Below are 17,895 nucleotides of genomic sequence, written 5' to 3' on the forward strand. Positions count from 1 at the left end.
TTATAATCTTAGTATATAATTTATTTTACATTATAAAGCATTGATAAAATATTTTATTGATATATATTTATTTAAAATAATATGGAATGCCACTTATATTTTAAAATGTGGAACAAATTGTCATTGTAACTACAATAATAATTCTAAGAGTTATAATCTTAGTATATAATTTATTTTACATTATAAAACATTGATAAAATATTTTATTGATATATATTTATTTAAAATAATATGGAATGCCACTTATTTTTTTTTTTTTTTTTTTTTATGCCACAAATAACTATATAAGATATAATTGCATTTTTTTTTAATGTAGCGTGCCATAATTAATTATTCATACGATTGTTCGAGTGGATTTGTCAGTTCGATGGAATGTGCCTTTTTCTTTTTCCACTCCGGTTCATAACAGAAAGCAGGAAAAGTTATATCCTTTAGAAACAAACAGACAAACAAAAAAAAGCTGTCATTTCACAAAAATTCAACTCCTCCAACGTTAACAATTATACAAAAAGTAAATATAATTAATTTACACAAACAACTCGAATGCCAATTTTATTTATTTATTTTATTTATTAATTTTTTAAAAATCCTAGCCATCAAAAATTTGCAAACATAAAAAAAAAAAACATCAAACGTTACCAGCTTTTCCACAACTTGCCATATGACGTCGCTACTCCACCCAGTCGACTCGAGTTCCCACAGGTTAGATCTGGGCCGACTCGACCCGGTCGGTTCTGTAATTTCTGTTGCCGAAATCGCCCGACCTGTCCGATACGGGGATTGTAACGTCCCCGTCGAGTTCCCCGAACCCTAGCGGCGGCGGCGCGTTGCCACCTTCCTCCCCTCGCACGCCCTCAGCGTCCTCCTCGCCATCTCCTGCAGGGCTCCCCCGCCGACTTCCTCCGCCAGCCTGGCCAACGCCTGCTCCGCCCCTGCCGCCTTCGCCAGGCCCCGGAAACGCAAGCCCCTCTGGCTCATGGAGTATAGCGCTGCCACGCAGTGCTCCTTGTCCGCCCCTTCCAGTGTCTCCCACTTCAGCAAATTCACCAGCGCGAACACCCCGCCGGCGTCCGTTAGCGCCGCCCTCCCTTCGTCGCAACCCGCGACGTTGTGGATCATCATCATCGCTATCCTCGCTGGTACCAGACCCTCCCTTTGCTCGTCCGGAGCGGCCGCCTCCGTTGCTCTCTCTGACGCCACCGCGAGCAGCGCGTGAACTGCCCCAGGGGTGCGCACAATCCTAGACCTGTTGGCCGCGTTAAGAGAGAGGTGGTGGAGAGCCTTGCCGGCGTCGTGGCGGGCGCGGGACCCGGCGGTCGAAGGGCAGAAGAAGAGGTCAAGGAGTGGCGGTATGGCGCCGATGACGCCTAGTGGGGCGCGGTTCTCCTCCTCGATGGCGAGACTGAAGAGGGCGCTGGCAGCATGGTAGCGGGCTTCCACGGGGCCGCTACGGAGAAACACGACGAGCGCCGGCGCGATTCCGGACCTCACAATCGGAACTCTGTTCGTTGGTTCCAGCGAAAGGTTCACAATTGCGGCAGCGGTATCGATCTGGATGGCAGCGAAGGGCGAAATAAGCATGGGACGGAGAGCGCCCAGGAGGCGCAGTGTGCAGAGGGCCACGCGCCGGTCGCGGCTCTCCCTCGTAGCTTTCCTGAAATTGGCGGCGGCTGATTTCTGCTCCGCCACATCTAACTCCGTGAACTTGACCAACGCCTCTTCCAGCGCATCAGTCTTCGTCCTCGCCGATGGCGAATTGGCGACCCTTGGAGTTCGCTCTCTATCCAACGTTCCATCGAGGATCTCGGAAGAAGAGAAAGAAAAAGATGAATGATAAGAGGACGACAGAGGAGTGGAACCTGACGAAGAGCTAGAAGATTGGTTCTTCTCTCGCTCGCGCTCGAGGCAAGGGACAGAAGTGGCGATTCTCATCGGTTCCTTTGATTTCTCTTCCGCTACCGAAGGCAAAATGCCGTCTTTCTCACCCATTCCTTGGGAAACAACCTTGGAAGCTATTAAGACTCCACCTTTCCCTGCGTCGCCACCGAAATCTGCTTCCTGTTCCTCTTTTCTGCTATCAGAGAACGGCGCAGAGGCGGCGGCGGAGGGAAGGGCCTGCTGATCTGTGGGCATGAGGCGGCGGACGAGGGCCACGGCAGCTTCGGGAGAGGGGGGGAGGGGAGAACTGAAGCTGCAGCGGGCGCACCAGGCAACAATTGCAGACTTGAGGGCCCAGTTGGGGATAAGCACGGGCGGCGGCGACAGGGCGATGTGGAGGTCCGGCGGGGCGAAGGCGAGGTCGAGGCAGGCCTGAATGCAGCTGCGCTCGAAGGTTTGGCCGGAGGGAATGATGACGGGCTCGGCCATCATGGAGCCGGAGATGGGGCATAGGAACTTCAGCGGCAAGTCCGCCGTGGAGGAGGGCGTAGTCGACGCTGAGGCGGCGGGGGACAGCGAGGCGGCTGAGGAAGAGCGGCGGAAGGAGAACTTCCACCTCGATTTGCTGTTGGTCCTCATGGCAGGCGCGAATTCCTTCCTATTCCTAATCCAAACCACTTCATTCCATTCGCGATCTCTCTGACTCCTTGCTCCACTGTTGGAAATAGGAAAAAAAGGAAGGCCAGGCCTTGCCTTTTGAGCAAGCAGCGGAAGAAGAACAAAGACTTAGCCTCCAAGACATCACATGGAATATTCACTTTGCCCTCTCAAAATTGAGGATAATTTTCACCATGCCACTTTAAAGGAAAAAAACTCTAAGATTTCCTTAATATCGACAACATGTAAGTAAGTTATTGTGTTATTCAAAAATTCACTATTTGAATCTCAGTGATGATTTATTTGTAAGATATTTTCTTTGATGAAAAATTTAGGACTTTGGTTGCTGGGTTGGATTAGGAGTTCCACTAATCGGATGGTAAGAATGAGATATTTGGATTATTAAAAAAATTATAAATAGTGTAGGTATAATTTTAGAAGCCTAACACAAATATTTTAATATAGATATTTTGATAATATAATTAAAATTTTCAATGGGTGTATTTTGAAAATATTAAAGGTTAAGGGCATTTTAAAAATTACACTGCAATTTATCAAATTTTGAAAAATACAAATGGCCATTTAGATTTTTTTTCCCACTCATCTCACTTTAGGCTTAAATTGATACTAGTGTGATCGTACACACGTGTTACGTGTGTAATATAATAATATATAAATTATTTAAGTCTTTGAAGTAATATAATAATATATAAATTATTTGGGTCTTTCAAAATCCGAATTGTTTGGATTTTCTAGTGCCACGTTAGAGAATCCCAACAATGGATAATTTAATTTAATATTATACTTATCTTAATAAAAGAAACTAAGAAAAGTATATTTTTTAATATCGTCGGCCTAAAATATTTATAGAAGCTTCTTTGATAATAGTATTGTCAATTCTAAGATGTGGGACTAAAGAGAACTATATTTTTTATATAAAACAACCAAAGAAAATTACTAATAAATCTTGGAATTATTTTTAGTGTGAATAGAAAAAAGGACAGTAACGTAAATTCATTTTAGGCTTCACCAAAGTTAGTTAGTAAAAAGGGGAGATTTTTAATAAAATAGTAAGATTTTGAATGTTAAGAGATGGAAAGAAGAAGTTAATAAATATTGAGGGTGCAAAGTAAAATTTCCTCCTCAGATCCTTTATAATTAGTATTATTCATATTTTTTAGTCATTGGAAAAAACATTTTAATTTCCAAAGTACATTTTTTTTAAAAACTATTTTTATGTGTTAAGGTTGTGTAAAGTTAAAAAACTAAAAAAGTGTCCCTTTATTGTCAAAAGGCCTCCCTTTAAAAAATTATTAAAATAATATTTTATTGATAATTTTATTTTCAAAACATTCTTTTATTTTCATCTTATCTACCAAAGGTACTTCCGTCAAAATTATTTATTTTAAACTAAAAATTTAAAAAGTATTTTGGGTAAATAAATTGATGAGGTGGGAACACTCTTTTAATGATATTGATAATGAGCTGTACTTTATAAATTTCCACCTTCAAAATTTGAAAAATCTCCTCATTTACCATTGATCCGTAAAAAGATATAAATCTATTTATTGGAATGGAAGATTCCCACATTATTATTCTCTTAACAAGCTTTAAAATTCATATATTTTTTTAGTATCTTAAATAAAATTTATATATTTGAAGACATAAATAATTTTTTTCTAATAAAAAACATCTTCCACATCAGTCGGCGTGGTAAGAAGAAAATAAGTATTTTCATTAAATAAACAATCTATGTTAAACTTTGTATCAAGAAAAAAAATATTTACTAATCTTTATGTTTGATTCGATTAGGTCATCCTAACATAACCTAACACACGCAAACTAGTCAATTAAATGACTGTTATGTTCGATCTGATCAAAACCTTTTAACCAACCTATTTTTTTCAAAAAGGAATTTTAGGTTTTCAAGTGTTCTAAACCTAAAGTAGCAAAATAATAAGAAAAGGAAAACTTTTATTGTGATTGAAACCATCATTCCTTAACCGAGTGGTAAAGTTCAACAAGCTAAAACTCTTATCATTGCAGCAAAAACAAAAACAAAAAAAGAAGGAATTATCCTGATAAAAAGTGCTTCTTGTGGAACTCACTTTCCCTTTCCTTTGTGGAACTCCAATATAACTCGCCAAAATATACCCGAGTACCTAGCTGCTTGAGATACAAGTCGAAGACAAAGATGCATTGGTTCAATCATTCATGGATAACTTGTTAAAATGCTTTAATCTCATGAGGACTGCATTTATTATGAATCAATCATTGAACTAAACAATCATTCAATTAAGACTGCATCAGTGGCTTTGCTATTGCCATGCTCCCTTTTCCCTGGTTAAGCAAGCAATAGTACAAGTGTTTTATCTGTAAAGAAACAGCTTTATTTAATTTTTTTTGTCAATGGTTGAAATATATATATATATATATATATATATATATATATATATATATATATATATATATAGTATTAATTTTTTAAAAGAATTTAAGATTTAGTATTTAGTTTAAAGGAAGTAAAAATTAAAAAAAAAAATACAAATAGCTAATGGAAAGATGTGCAGTGACAAAATTCTCTCTATATATTATTAATTATTTTTAATAAAAATTCACATGCCTACTTATATGGATATAAGGTAGAGGTGTAATTAAGTGGAGATGGGAGGATATTTTGGTCTTTTGGTGGGTTAGGGCTTTAAGGGGGCATACTGTAGTATGCAGAGGGGGGCGCGACGATTTTGGTTTCTTCCTGCTTCTTCGTGCATTTCATCCCACCGCCAGCAGCTTCTTCCTCTCAGCCTCCCGCTCATCGTCGGCCGCCGACCACCCTCTCTTCTCCTTTCTCTCTCTATCCCGTACCTAGACCACAGCACAAGCAAGAGGAATGTTCTTCCTTTTGTTGCGCCACAGCCACCAATGGATCAGCCTCATCGCCGCGACAAACGGAGAGCTGCCTTCGCGACAGCTGGCAGCAGCACCACCTCCTCTCCTCTTCATTCTCCTCGTGACACCGGTGACGACCGCCTCCTCCTCCTCTCTTCCTGCGGCCAGCACAGCCGTCGATCCTCAGTTCTCCTCGCACCATCGCCACCAGCCACCGGCCTCTCCGCCTCCTCTCCTCCCTCGTCGTCGGCACTCTCCTCTCCCCCCTACTCGCGACATCGCCGCTAGATGCACGCTGCTGCCGCTTCCTTTCTCGCCGGCAGCAACCTCCATGTGTCGCAGCCTTCCTGGCCGGCAGCTACCACATGCCGTCAGCCCACTGTCCTCTTCCTTTCTTCCCGCTGCAGCCGTAGATGTCGAGCCGCTACCGACACTGTAGTCCATCGCTACGACCACTTTTCCCCTACGTTCGTTACAGCTGTTCCCTACATCGATTCGGCTCCACCGCCTCCAGCACAGATCTGGCTCCTGCCGCCGTTGTAGCCGATCTAATCGTGTCCCGATTCCCATGTGTTCCAGCCTCCTAGCTCTCGTTGCCCTGGGCTTTGATTCGATCGTGCTCCGTCATTTGATATGTTTTGGTCTGGTTGTGTGCTATATCTCGACTTATGTGTCCATCTCATGTCTTGGCTTGCATACCAATCTCGTATCCCGGCCTGCGTGCAGATCTCGTATCCCGGCCTACGTGCCGATCTCGTGTCCTGGCCTGCATGCCACTAGTACCTCCCGGCCTGCGTGCCGATCTCGTTTCTCGATCGGTGCTGATTTCGTGTCCAGGCTTGCGTGTCGCTAGTACCTCCCAACATGCGTGCCGATCTCGTTTCCCGGTCGGTGCTGATTTCGTGTCCCGTCCTGCGTACCGCTAGTACCTCCCGCCCTGCGTGCCAGTGTCTTATCTCGGGCTGCATGTCATCTTCCAATGTCGTGATGCATTCGACTCCTCACCGTAAGATCCAACCTGATCGAAGTCAGCTACTCTTCCGGGTCACGACAACTCGAGTCGCGTCCCATCCGAGGGCGCCCCCGGGCCAGGGTGTTAGTGTGTGCACTTATGTGCCAAGACACTCCTTATGTATTTTTGTGGATAATTATTTAATAAAGGCAAGAATTTATCATTAATTATTTACTTTTCTGTACGTATATGATTAATGATAAAGTCCCACAGATTAATGGGTATATTAATCTGAAAACAGTCCTTGATCGGATAGATATCTAGAGGGGACATGGATATCTAGATCAACGATGAGTATGACTAGGTCGAGATAGACCGGAGGGATGGATATCCAAGTTGTACTTGGGGGTGCCTTGAGTTTAGAGGTACACTGGACACGACCCGCTCAAGAGGAGACCACATATTAAACATCATTGGTTATTCCTCTTATGAACGAGTGTAACTGATCTTTTGACTTGAGACCTTCATTTATTCTATGCATGGAGTTATGTGCTTTGACGTCGTTAAAAGCAGTCTTTAATCGGATTGTGATTAATACGGTAGTTGGGTGTATGACAAAATGTAGAGAGAATAGTGTTGAGTCAATAGAGGATTCATCGCTCTCTTTGATTAGGAGTTAACATCCTGGCTGCTTGATAGAGATATTAGTGACTCAAAATCCATGGCCATGGGAGGAATGATTTATCATTCAAGAGGAGTCTATTATATCTTGGAAATCAAGTAAAACAATTAATTTGGTAATGATGCATAATGTATCGAATTAATTGGGATGTAGGCTTTAGATGAAGAGATTGAATTACACAGTAATCGGTTCATAGTGGTTTACAGTTTATGACTGATATTAATTTTATCACGTTGGGTGGCTAAAAACTGTTGCTAGACGGTTACCTTAGTCTGTGTATGGATTTACACTGTCTTCGTGTATAAAACCTAGAGGGTCGCACGCATAGCACGTAGACATGAACAAGAGTATCGGAAGCTAGTCGAGATCAAGATCAAATATGGATTTATTTGATACAAAGAAGAGAGAATTCGAATAGCCATAATCATGATGATTAATGGAGAATTCGAAGAGTCATCATAATGATAATTAATGAAGAATTTGAAGAGTTATCATAATGAAGGTTATAAATGAAGAATTTATGGAGCCTATAACTCTTCATCTTCCTTATTAATGAAGATCATAAATGATGAATTAATTGAAAGCATAACTCTTCGTATTCCTTGGAAGCTATAAATAGCCATCCTCGGAAAGAATTCTGCGAAGGATTTCATTCTCTCCGTTTCTCCTTCGTCAACTTCGTCTTCCACCGGAAGAGATCGGTAGTGCTTCCAAGACTTTGTCGATCCAAGTGGCTAGCACCTAACGGATCGTGTCAAGTTCGTGATCTAGTGCGCGTGGATACCGCTAGAGGAGTCACACGTGGGGCTCTTATCTGCCTTATTTGTCTATCTGTCTGTGATATCATTCACACCTATCGAGGACTCGAGGTATGTTTTATATTATTTTTGTGTAAAAACTATATGTACCATGAAAGATCCATGATTCAATATATGTCTTCCGCTGCACTCTGAACCCAACACAGGGTACGTTCTCCGTTCATATTCTATGCATATTTCATTATTTTATGGCTTAGTCTTGTACTCATATATTCGTTGGATCTGCCTCGAGCATCGGGGTACCGGGGGCCGGGTCAACCCAGTTGCTGGTTGCAGGTAGCGTTGACTAGAGACTTTTGAAGACTTGGTCAACACAGAAGTCATCTCAGCACACCCCTCCTCCGGGACGTCACGACTCGGTCAACATTCCATCCACCTCGCTCGGCGGTCCATCCGACTCAGCTTCCGGATGGGATCGAATTTGGCACCGTCTGTGGGAATCTCCTTCACCTGTTCTGGAACGTGAAGATGGACGACATTGGGAGGTTCTCTGTCATTATCAAAGTTTCGGAGGATCCTGACGAACGTATTATCTTCTACCCTCACTCCACGGGTATTCGGGAGTCGAGGAATTGAGTTGGAGCATCAGCTGGCCAATAGGTTAGTTTTTCCATTACATTTTTTCCCTGACTCCACGGGTATTCGGGAGTCAAGGGATCGAGACCAACACTCAACCGGTTGGCACGACTCCTCGATCAGGTACGCTACGGGCTCAGTTATCTTTTTACAGTTAAAGGATCTGCTATACTGCCCTGATAAGCGAGTAAGATCTTAGTACTTGATCAAAGACTAGGCCCTTCGATTTTTGATCGGACACTAGGGGCCCAGTTCCCCACTCATACACTTGGGACACAACTCCCCGCTCATACACTTGGGACACAGCTTCCCGCTCATGCACTAGGGACACAACTCCCCGATCATTGACTCGCAATACAACTCCCCGATCAGGATCTAAGGGCCTCGCTCTTTGATTCCAGGCTAGGGGTCTTACTCTCCGATCAGGGATTAGGGGCTCAACTCCTCGATTAGGTGTGTTGTAGGCTCTGCACCCTTCACCATGGGCTCTGCATCCTCTTACTGCTATAGGCGCTTTACTCTATTGCTACTATATGTTCTATATCCTCCACTTGTTCTGCATCTCTCTTACATCTACAGGTGTTACTCCCTTCACATGTAGTGCTCTGTTTCTTTCTATTGCTGCGGACTTTGCTCCCTCATATTGTTACGAGCTTTACTTCTACGGGCTTTAGGGCGTATCTCTCCCGTTCGGGGTCGAGCGGTCTTCACTGGTCTCGGGCCAGCTTATCAGATTTCTTATCTTTCCCGTTCGGGGTTGAGATAGTCGCCACCGGTCTCAGACCAAAGTATATCATCCCTTACCTCCCCCGTTCGGGGTTGAGATAGTCGCCATCGGTCTCAGACCGAAGTATATCATCTCTTACCTCCCCCGTTCGGGGTCGAGATAATCGCCACTGGTCTCGGACCAGAGTATCGCCACCGGTCTTAGACCGGAGTATCACCACCAGTCTCGGACTGGAGTATCGCCACTGGTCTCGGACCAGAGTATCGCCACCAGTCTCGGACTGGAGTATCGGCACTGGTCTCGGACCAGAGTATCGCCACCGGTCTCGGACCGAAGTATCACCACCAGTCTCGGACTGGAGTATCGCCACTAGTCTCGGATCAGAGTATCGCCACCGGTCTCGGATCGGAGTATCGCCACCAGTCTCAAACTAGAGTATCGCCACTGGTCTCGGACCAGAGTATAATCACTAGTCTCGGACCAGAGTATCGCCACCGGTCTTGCACCGGAGTATCGCCACCGGTCTCGGACCGGAGTATCGCCACCAGTCTCGGACTGGAGTATCGCCACTGGTCTAGGACCAAAGTATCACCAGCGACCTCTCGGTCGGGTTCCAGACTCTCGCCTCAGTGCGAGTTATAAGCGTGCATGCTCTCACGCCCAACGACCTTCCTGGTCGGCTGTCCCAGACTCTCGCCCCAGTGCAAGTTATAAGTGAGCACGGCTCTCACGCCCAACGACCTTCCCGGTTGGCTGTCCCAGACTCTCGCCTCAGTGCGAGTTATAAGTGAGCATGCTCTCACGCCCAACGACTTTCCCGGTCGGCTGTCCCAGACTCTCTCCCCAGTGCGAGTTATAAGTGAGCACGGCTCTCACACCCAACGACCTTCCCGGTCGGCTGCCCCAGACTCTCGCCCCAGTGCGAGTTATAAGTGAGCACGACTCTCACGCCCAACGACCTTCCCGGTCGACTGTCCCAGACTCTCGCCCCAGTGCGAGTTATAAGTGAGCACAACTCTCACGCCCAACGACCGGTAGGGCGGGTCCCAGACTCTCGCCCTAGTGCGAGTTATAAGTGAGCACGGCTCTCACGCCTAACGACCTTCCCGGTCGGCTGTCCCAGACTCTTGTCCAGTGCGAGTTATAAGTGAGCACGGCTCTCACGCCCAACGACATTCCCGGTCGGCTGCCCCAGACTCTCGCCCCAGTGCGAGTTATAAGTGAGCATGACTCTCACGTCCAACGACCTTCCCAGTCGGTGTCCCAGACTCTCGCCTCAATGAGAGTTATAAGTGAGCATGACTCTTACGCCCAACGGCCTTCCCGGTCGGCTGTCCCAGACTCTCGCCCCAGTGCGAATTATAAGTGAGCACGACTCTCACGCCCAACGACCTTCCCGGTCGCCTGCCCTAGACTCTCGCCCCAGTGCGAGTTATAAGTGAGCACGGCTCTCACACCCAACGACCTTCCCGGTTGGCTGCCCCAGACTCTCGCCCCAGTGCGAGTTATAAGTGAGCACGACTCTCACACCCAACAACCTTCTCGGTCGGCTGTCCCAGACTCTCGCCGAATTATAAGTGAGCACGGCTCTCACGCCCAACGACCGGTAGATCGGGTCCCAGACTCTTGCCCTAGTGCGAGTTATAAGTGAGCATGCTCTCACGCCCAACGACCTCTTGGTCGGTGCTCACCGCTCACTTACAGCTCCACCTGACACTCATCACTCATCACTCACTTGCCGCTCTGCCCGACACGCATCACGCTTGATTCACTTGTCGCTCTGCTCGACACTCTCAGCTTATGTTTTTGATCACCGCTGTTGCTCGGTCGGCACTCACTCACTCGCCACTCTACCCGGAACGCATCACACTTGATTCACTTGCCGCTCTGCCTGTCACTCTTAGCTCACATTTTCGATCACCGTTGTTGCTCGGTCGACACTCACTCACTCGCCACTCTGCCCGACACGCATCACACTTGATTCACTTGCCGCTCTACCCGATACTCTTAGCTCACGTTTTCGATCACCGCTGTTGCTCGGTCGACACTCACTCACTCGCCGCTCTACCCGGCACACATCACACTTGATTCACTTGCCCTCTGCCTGTCACTCTTAGCTCACATTTTCGATCACCGTTGTTGCTCGGTCGGCATTTAGTACTGCTCACTTGTCGCTCTGCCCAGCACTCATCATTCGCATTTCGCTCACCGCGGTTGCTCGTTGCTATTCGGTCGATACCCACTTTCCCCCTTTGCTTAGCATTCGTATAACCACCTGATTGTTCTGCTCCCATTCGCGCTCCATCCATAGGCTCTACTCGTGTTGGCGCCTGATCCACATGCTTTGCTCTCGGTCGCTTTTAGTCTCTCAGGATCTGCGCCCGACTTGGCTCGCAGAGCCCTCGCTTCCATTCGCACTCGATCCACGGGCTCTTCTCCCATTCTCATTTGGTCTCAGGCTCCGTGTCTATCCAGCGCAGGCTTCACACCCACTTGACATTCTTTCGATCACACGACCGACCTTCTCTCAATCGACCGATCAGTATCACTTGTGTTAGGACCAAAAGTAGCTAGAGGGGGGGGGGGTGAATAGCTCGTCGCGTTCGCTCGGTGCTTGGCATTGCTCGGCGTTGATTGTTTCTTCAAGAATATGCAGCGGAAAATACAGAAACAAATACACCCACGCTAATACTAGGATTTTACTTGGTATCCACCTCCAAAAAAGGTGACTAATCCAAGGATCCACACCACGCACGCACCCTCCACTATGAAACACTCCTTTTCGGTAACTACCGAGTGCGGAGAAGCCCTACAAGACTCTCGGTACAAGAAGAAGGAAAGGGAAACAAAATACAAGCACAAAGCTTACAATGAATGCAGAAAACCCTAACCCTAGCTTCTCTTCTTGCCTTTGATCCGCCTCTTGACTTGGAAAACTTCCAAGATCCTTCAAGAACTGGCGATCTGAGCTTTGTGAGTGCTGTGGAGGAGCTGGCGAGAAATCTGGAGTGAATCGGAGAAGAGATTCCGAAGGAAATGAACGCCTGCGGCCTTTATCGACGCCAACGGTCGGATCCCGATCGATTCGAATGTTCCCAATCGATCGGGGAGGCTTTGGATCGATCCACGGATCGATCCAGAGCGCCTCTGTGCTCTGGAAAAGCGCCTGGATCGATCCACGGATCGATCCAGCTCTTATCGCGCAAAGCAGCCGCGTCCCAATCGATCCACTGATCGATTGGAACATCTGGATCGATCTACGGATCGATCCAGAGGCTCTCTGTTCGCTTAGAAGAAGCCTGGATCGATCCACTGATCGATCCAGCTTCTGGATCGATCCACTGATCGATCCAAAACTTGGTTTTTGCCCAAAACCAAGTTCCAAGCCTCTCAAACCAACATCCGGTCAACCTTGACCTATTGGTACATCATGCCTAGCATCTGGTCACTCCTTTGACCTGCTAGGACTTCCCACCAAGTGTCTGGTCAATCCCTTTGACCCACTTAGACTTTTCTATTCATGCCAAGTATCTGGTCACTCCCTTGACCTACTTGGACTTCCATCAGATTTCCTCGTGCCAAGTATCCAGTCAATCCTTTGACCTACTTGGACTTCCCAACACCAGATGTCCGATCATCCTTGATCCATCTGGATTTTCCCTTGCCTGGCTTCACTCACCAGGACTTTCACCTAGCTTCACTCACTAGGGTTTTCCATCTGCCTAGCTTCACTCACTAGGGCTTTCACCTGGCTTCACTCACCAGGACTTTCACCTAGCTTCACTCACTAGGGTTTTCCTTCTGCCTAGCTTCACTCACTAGGGCTTTCACCTGGCTTCACTCACTAGGACTTTCACCTAGCTTCACTCACTAGGGTTTTCCTTCTGCCTGGCTTCACTCACCAGGACTTCCACCTGGCTTCACTCACCAGGACTTTCACCTAGCTTCACTCACTAGGATTTTCCTTCTGCCTGGCTTCACTCACCAGGACTTTCACCTAGCTTCACTCACTAGGGTTTTCCTTCTGCCTGGCTTCACTCACCAGGACTTCCCTGTCAAGTATCCGGTCAACCTTGACCTACTTGACTCTTCTTCAATCAATTTCTTATTGTCAAACATCTAAACTCAAACCAAGACTCAGCTTGGTCACCCAGGTCAACCTTGACCTGAGGGATGTTGCACCAACAATCTCCCCCTTTTTGATGTTTGACAATACCACAATAACACTTACAATACCACATGTAAGTTAGGCTAATCCTATAGCCTCAATCTTCATGCCACTAGGTAATGAACATATAAATTAAGCTCTTCATTCTCCCCCTACGAGGGCACACTCCCTCTAGGTAATGAAAGCCTAACTTACACCCATTCATAGGTCCTTTCATTCTCCCCCTATTGGCACACATCAACCCATTTTTGGGCACACATCAACCCATGCCCCAATTTTGGGTACACATCAACAAATCCATTTGTTGACGACTCTCCCCATGAAGAGTTACTCATCATTGTTCACAACATCACTCGTTGTGATCAACACGATAATGAAGGTCCCATACCCTTCATTTATCCTTAACTTCTCCCTCAATGTAGACAAATACCCAACCTTGAGCATTATCTAACCACTTGAGTTTCCACTTGAAATAATGAGGATATCCACTCCCCATTTCAAGTTCAAAAACTCATACATGAGCATTTTCTTTAAAGAAGGTTAACCACCTTCCAAGGTTCATGAAAAGTAATTTTTCATGTCTTTAAAGAGTCCCTCCCCCTAAAGACATGGTGGTGACTTCTGTCATTGCACCAACAATGACTTGGAATCCCTAAACCTTTAGGAAACCCAAATTTAGAAGTTTTTGAGGTTCAAATACTCAAAATTTGAAACAAAACTCAACCTAAACTTCAATGAAGCCTTCCTTAACCAATCCATCCTTGTTTTCACATGGAAACACCCTTTGTATGTATACAAATGTATTTTAGGGGTTTGGAATGGTTACTTAGACTCAAAGAGGTTCAAAGATGCTGAAATCAAGCCTTCCCAGCCAAAATCAGCAACTTAGATCGATTGGAGTTGGGATCCAATCGATTGAACCTTTCTGAATCGATCCACTGATCGATTCAGACTACCTGGATCGATCGGCTGATCGATCCATCGAGCTTCTGCTCGCGGGAGACTTGCCTTCTGAATCGATCCACGGATCGATTCGGGCACTCCAATCGATCCATGGATCGATCGGAGCTCTGATAGTTGCTGAAATTCCATTTCAGTCAACTTCAGAAACCCCTAGAAAATTCTACAAAAATCCAAAAATCATGAAATTTCGTGTAGACATTATTTAGGGCATACTTAATCATGGAAAAATAGCTTTCTATGAAAATACATCATATTTTCAAAGATTGACACAAACTTGAAAACTTGCAAAAACTTTAGTGTTTTTCTTCAAGTTTGTGTCTAACTATTCAATGGCGATTACTATCAAAAGATAGCCTTCACCAAGGTTTTCCAAAAACATTTTAAAAACATTTTCAAAACCAATATCCCATCATGTTCCTTGGGCATAATGCACATGACTTGTACATTAGCTTTCCCAATGATGGGAAAACACATAACTATGTGTTTTGATGAACCTAAAACTCAAAAGAATGCACTAAATCAACATCTTGAGTTTTGTTCATCTTTCTAACATCTCACTTGTATCTAATGTGCACTAATCACATAAAAGTCATCTTATAGTCTTTGTGAGATGTAGATTTTGGTTTTTGCCCTAATCTAAGGATCATGCATATCTATCTAGGCATTTTAGAAATATTAGACATCCACCTAGGATGTCATTTGTCAATAAGTGTCGTTAAATGCCATTCGTCCTTAATTACAAGGAATTAAGCTTAATTCATGATTATGTTATGGCATACATCAAAAGAAAATAATTTTCAAAAGAAAATATCCTATTACTACATGATGTATGAATGTCATGACATGGTATTTTTGGATTTTTTATAATAAAACATGAATGCAAAACTAGACATGATGTCATGGCATATGATGGGCAAACAATCATGGCAAGATTTAGCATAAATAAAATATACCTAGATTAACTATCTAAGTATCCTTAAAGTCTTAGCTAAACTTACACCTTAAACCTAGATTGCCCTAACGTGCTACAAGAGAATGCCAAAGCCTAAATTGGCATTTCTAATTTCCTTGATTTAATGTATGCCAATTGAAAATAAACATGTCCTCAAATGTTGGCATATTCCATTTTTCCTCAAGAGTGATTACATAAATCAAGGCCCGGATTGCCTTAAATTTCCAAGAGAATACCAAAATCCCAACTTGGTATTTCTCAAGGTTTTCCCAATTTGTGCCATTTTAAGATAAAATCAATTTTTCACCATTAGACACATTTTACTCTTTCAAGGAGTAATCAATAATTCCATTTCATTTTCAAAGGTTAACTAAAACCTTGAAAATGCTCCTTGAGTGTCAATTTCCTCAAAGTTGGGTTAACTACCCTTCTAATCGGAGTTGACACTCTCTAACCCATCTATGGGGTAGAGAAGATGCTCCTAGGAACCCAACACCTATTGGTGCTCCTTGGATGCTCTAGGTACTCACTAGGGATACCTTCCTAGTGACCTTGTTGGGCTTCTTAGAAGCCTTGGTCACAGTTTCTAGGTCAACTCTAGGGATAACCTCCCTTGTGACCTTGTTTGTGACTTTCTTAGACTTCTTAGAAGTCTTAGTCACATTTATTGCAAAAATACTCATAGGGATGACTTCCCTAGTATTTTTGGCTTGACCACTAGACCTAGGGTTTGTTTCATAACTATATGGAACTCTATGGTAAGAGGGCACATCCTTCTTAGCCTTTGGTTTGTATCCCAAACCTCTATGGCCATTGGATGGCTTTTGTACCCCTAAACCTAGGTTATGCTCATTTTGCCCTAATAGGATATTTTCCATCCTTTTTAGGGTCTTTTCCATTTTATCAAGTCTTGACCTCAAGACTTGATTTTCTATCACTAAGTCCTTAGTTTTAGATTTTTCATTTGATTCATGAGCATATTTGTTTTTGGGCTTGTATCTAAAATCTTTAGAGTTATTGCCCAAGTGTCTATCTACCTTCCTAACCTTAGGTTGGGTAGTTTTGGCATGTAGGGCCACATGTTTTTCTTTAAAGCCCTCATGCTTTCTATTCTTATGGTAAATTGCATTAAAATGATAAAAGTTAGAACTATCATGCTTTTCACCATAATGTAAGGGGGTAGGCTCAATAAATGTTACCTTCTTCTTTACCTTGGAGGCTCCCCCTTGACGAATGCCTCCTTGAGCCTTGACCATCTTCTTCCCCTTGGGGCATTGACTTCGGTAATGCCCTTTTTGATTGCAAGAGAAGCACACAATGTGCTCCTTGCTCTTCTTTGTTCCGGGGATGGTCTCCTTGGGCTTCGCCTTGCCCTTTTGTGCCACTTGGCCCTTCTTCTTGGCTAATTTAGGGCACTTGCTCTTGTAGTGCCCATGTTCCCTACACTCAAAGCATATAATATGATTTTTATTTTTAATTGAAATATTTATACCTTTGCTTGTAGGGGTGGCATCTTTTCCTTTGGATCCGGAGATAGAAGCTTCCTCTTGATCCGATCTTGATTCTCCTCCATTTGATTTTTCTTGACTCGTGGAGGTAGAAGCTTCTTCAATCTCTTCATCTCTTGACCCGGATGTAGAAGCTTCTCCTTCTTCTTGATCCGGTGTCACCAAGGATTGCTCCCCCTCAATCCTAGAGGTGGAGGCTTCATCATCTTGAATATGAAACAAGGAGTATGCTCCCTCCTTGTTCCCTTCGTTGCATTCCCTTGAAGATGAAGCTTCTTCTTGAACTTCTTCTTCGGAGGTTGAGCATCTCTCAACCTTGGAGTCCTCCTCTTGATCTTGCTCCAAAGAGTCACCCTCTCCGGATTCTTCATGATCTTGTACAGTGGAGGGGATCTCTTCATGAAGCCTGGCCAATTTGCTCCATAGTTCCTTTGCATCTTCAAATTCTCCAATTTTGCAAAGGATGGTGCTTGGCAATAAGTTGACCAAAAGCTTGGTCACTTTGTCATTGGCCTCGCACCTTTGGACTTGCTCTTGGCTCCACTTGCTCCTCTTGAGAACTTTGCCCTTTGAGTTTGTTGGAGTCTTGAAGCCTTCCATAAGAGCAAACCATTGCTCTATCTCCATCATAAGAAAATTTTCGATTCTTGATTTCCAAGAATCGAAGCTCGTGGAAGTGTATGGAGGAGCCACCCTCGTGTCGAATCCGAGCCCATCTCGGAATTCCATTGTAGAAGTTGAGCTTTTGATAAAGTCTTGAACTTGAAGAATTTGCTCCAACTTCTTCACCCTCTAGCTTTTCTTGATATGTTTGCCCCTTCCGGCGGTGATTCCGGTGAAGAGCAACCTTGCTCTGATACCACTTGTTAGGACCAAAAGTAGCTAGAGGGGGGGGGGTGAATAGCTCGTCGCGTTCGCTCGGTGCTTGGCGTTGCTCGGCGTTGATTGTTTCTTCAAGAATATGCAGCGGAAAATACAGAAACAAATACACCCACGCTAACACTAGGATTTTACTTGGTATCCACCTCCAAAGGAGGTGACTAATCCAAGGATCCACACCACGAACGCACCCTCCACTATGAAACACTCCTTTTCGGTAACTACCGAGGGCGGAGAAGCCCTACA

General features: G+C 44.7%; 1 pseudogene; it reads right to left on the minus strand.

Moving 5' to 3' along the window:
- Positions 1 to 657: 657 nt before the first annotated feature.
- LOC121996218 lies at positions 658 to 2,598 on the minus strand (annotated as a pseudogene).
- Positions 2,599 to 17,895: the final 15,297 nt, after the last annotated feature.

Source organism: Zingiber officinale, chromosome 6A, assembly GCF_018446385.1.
Source record: "Zingiber officinale cultivar Zhangliang chromosome 6A, Zo_v1.1, whole genome shotgun sequence".
Taxonomy (NCBI): domain Eukaryota; kingdom Viridiplantae; phylum Streptophyta; class Magnoliopsida; order Zingiberales; family Zingiberaceae; genus Zingiber; species Zingiber officinale.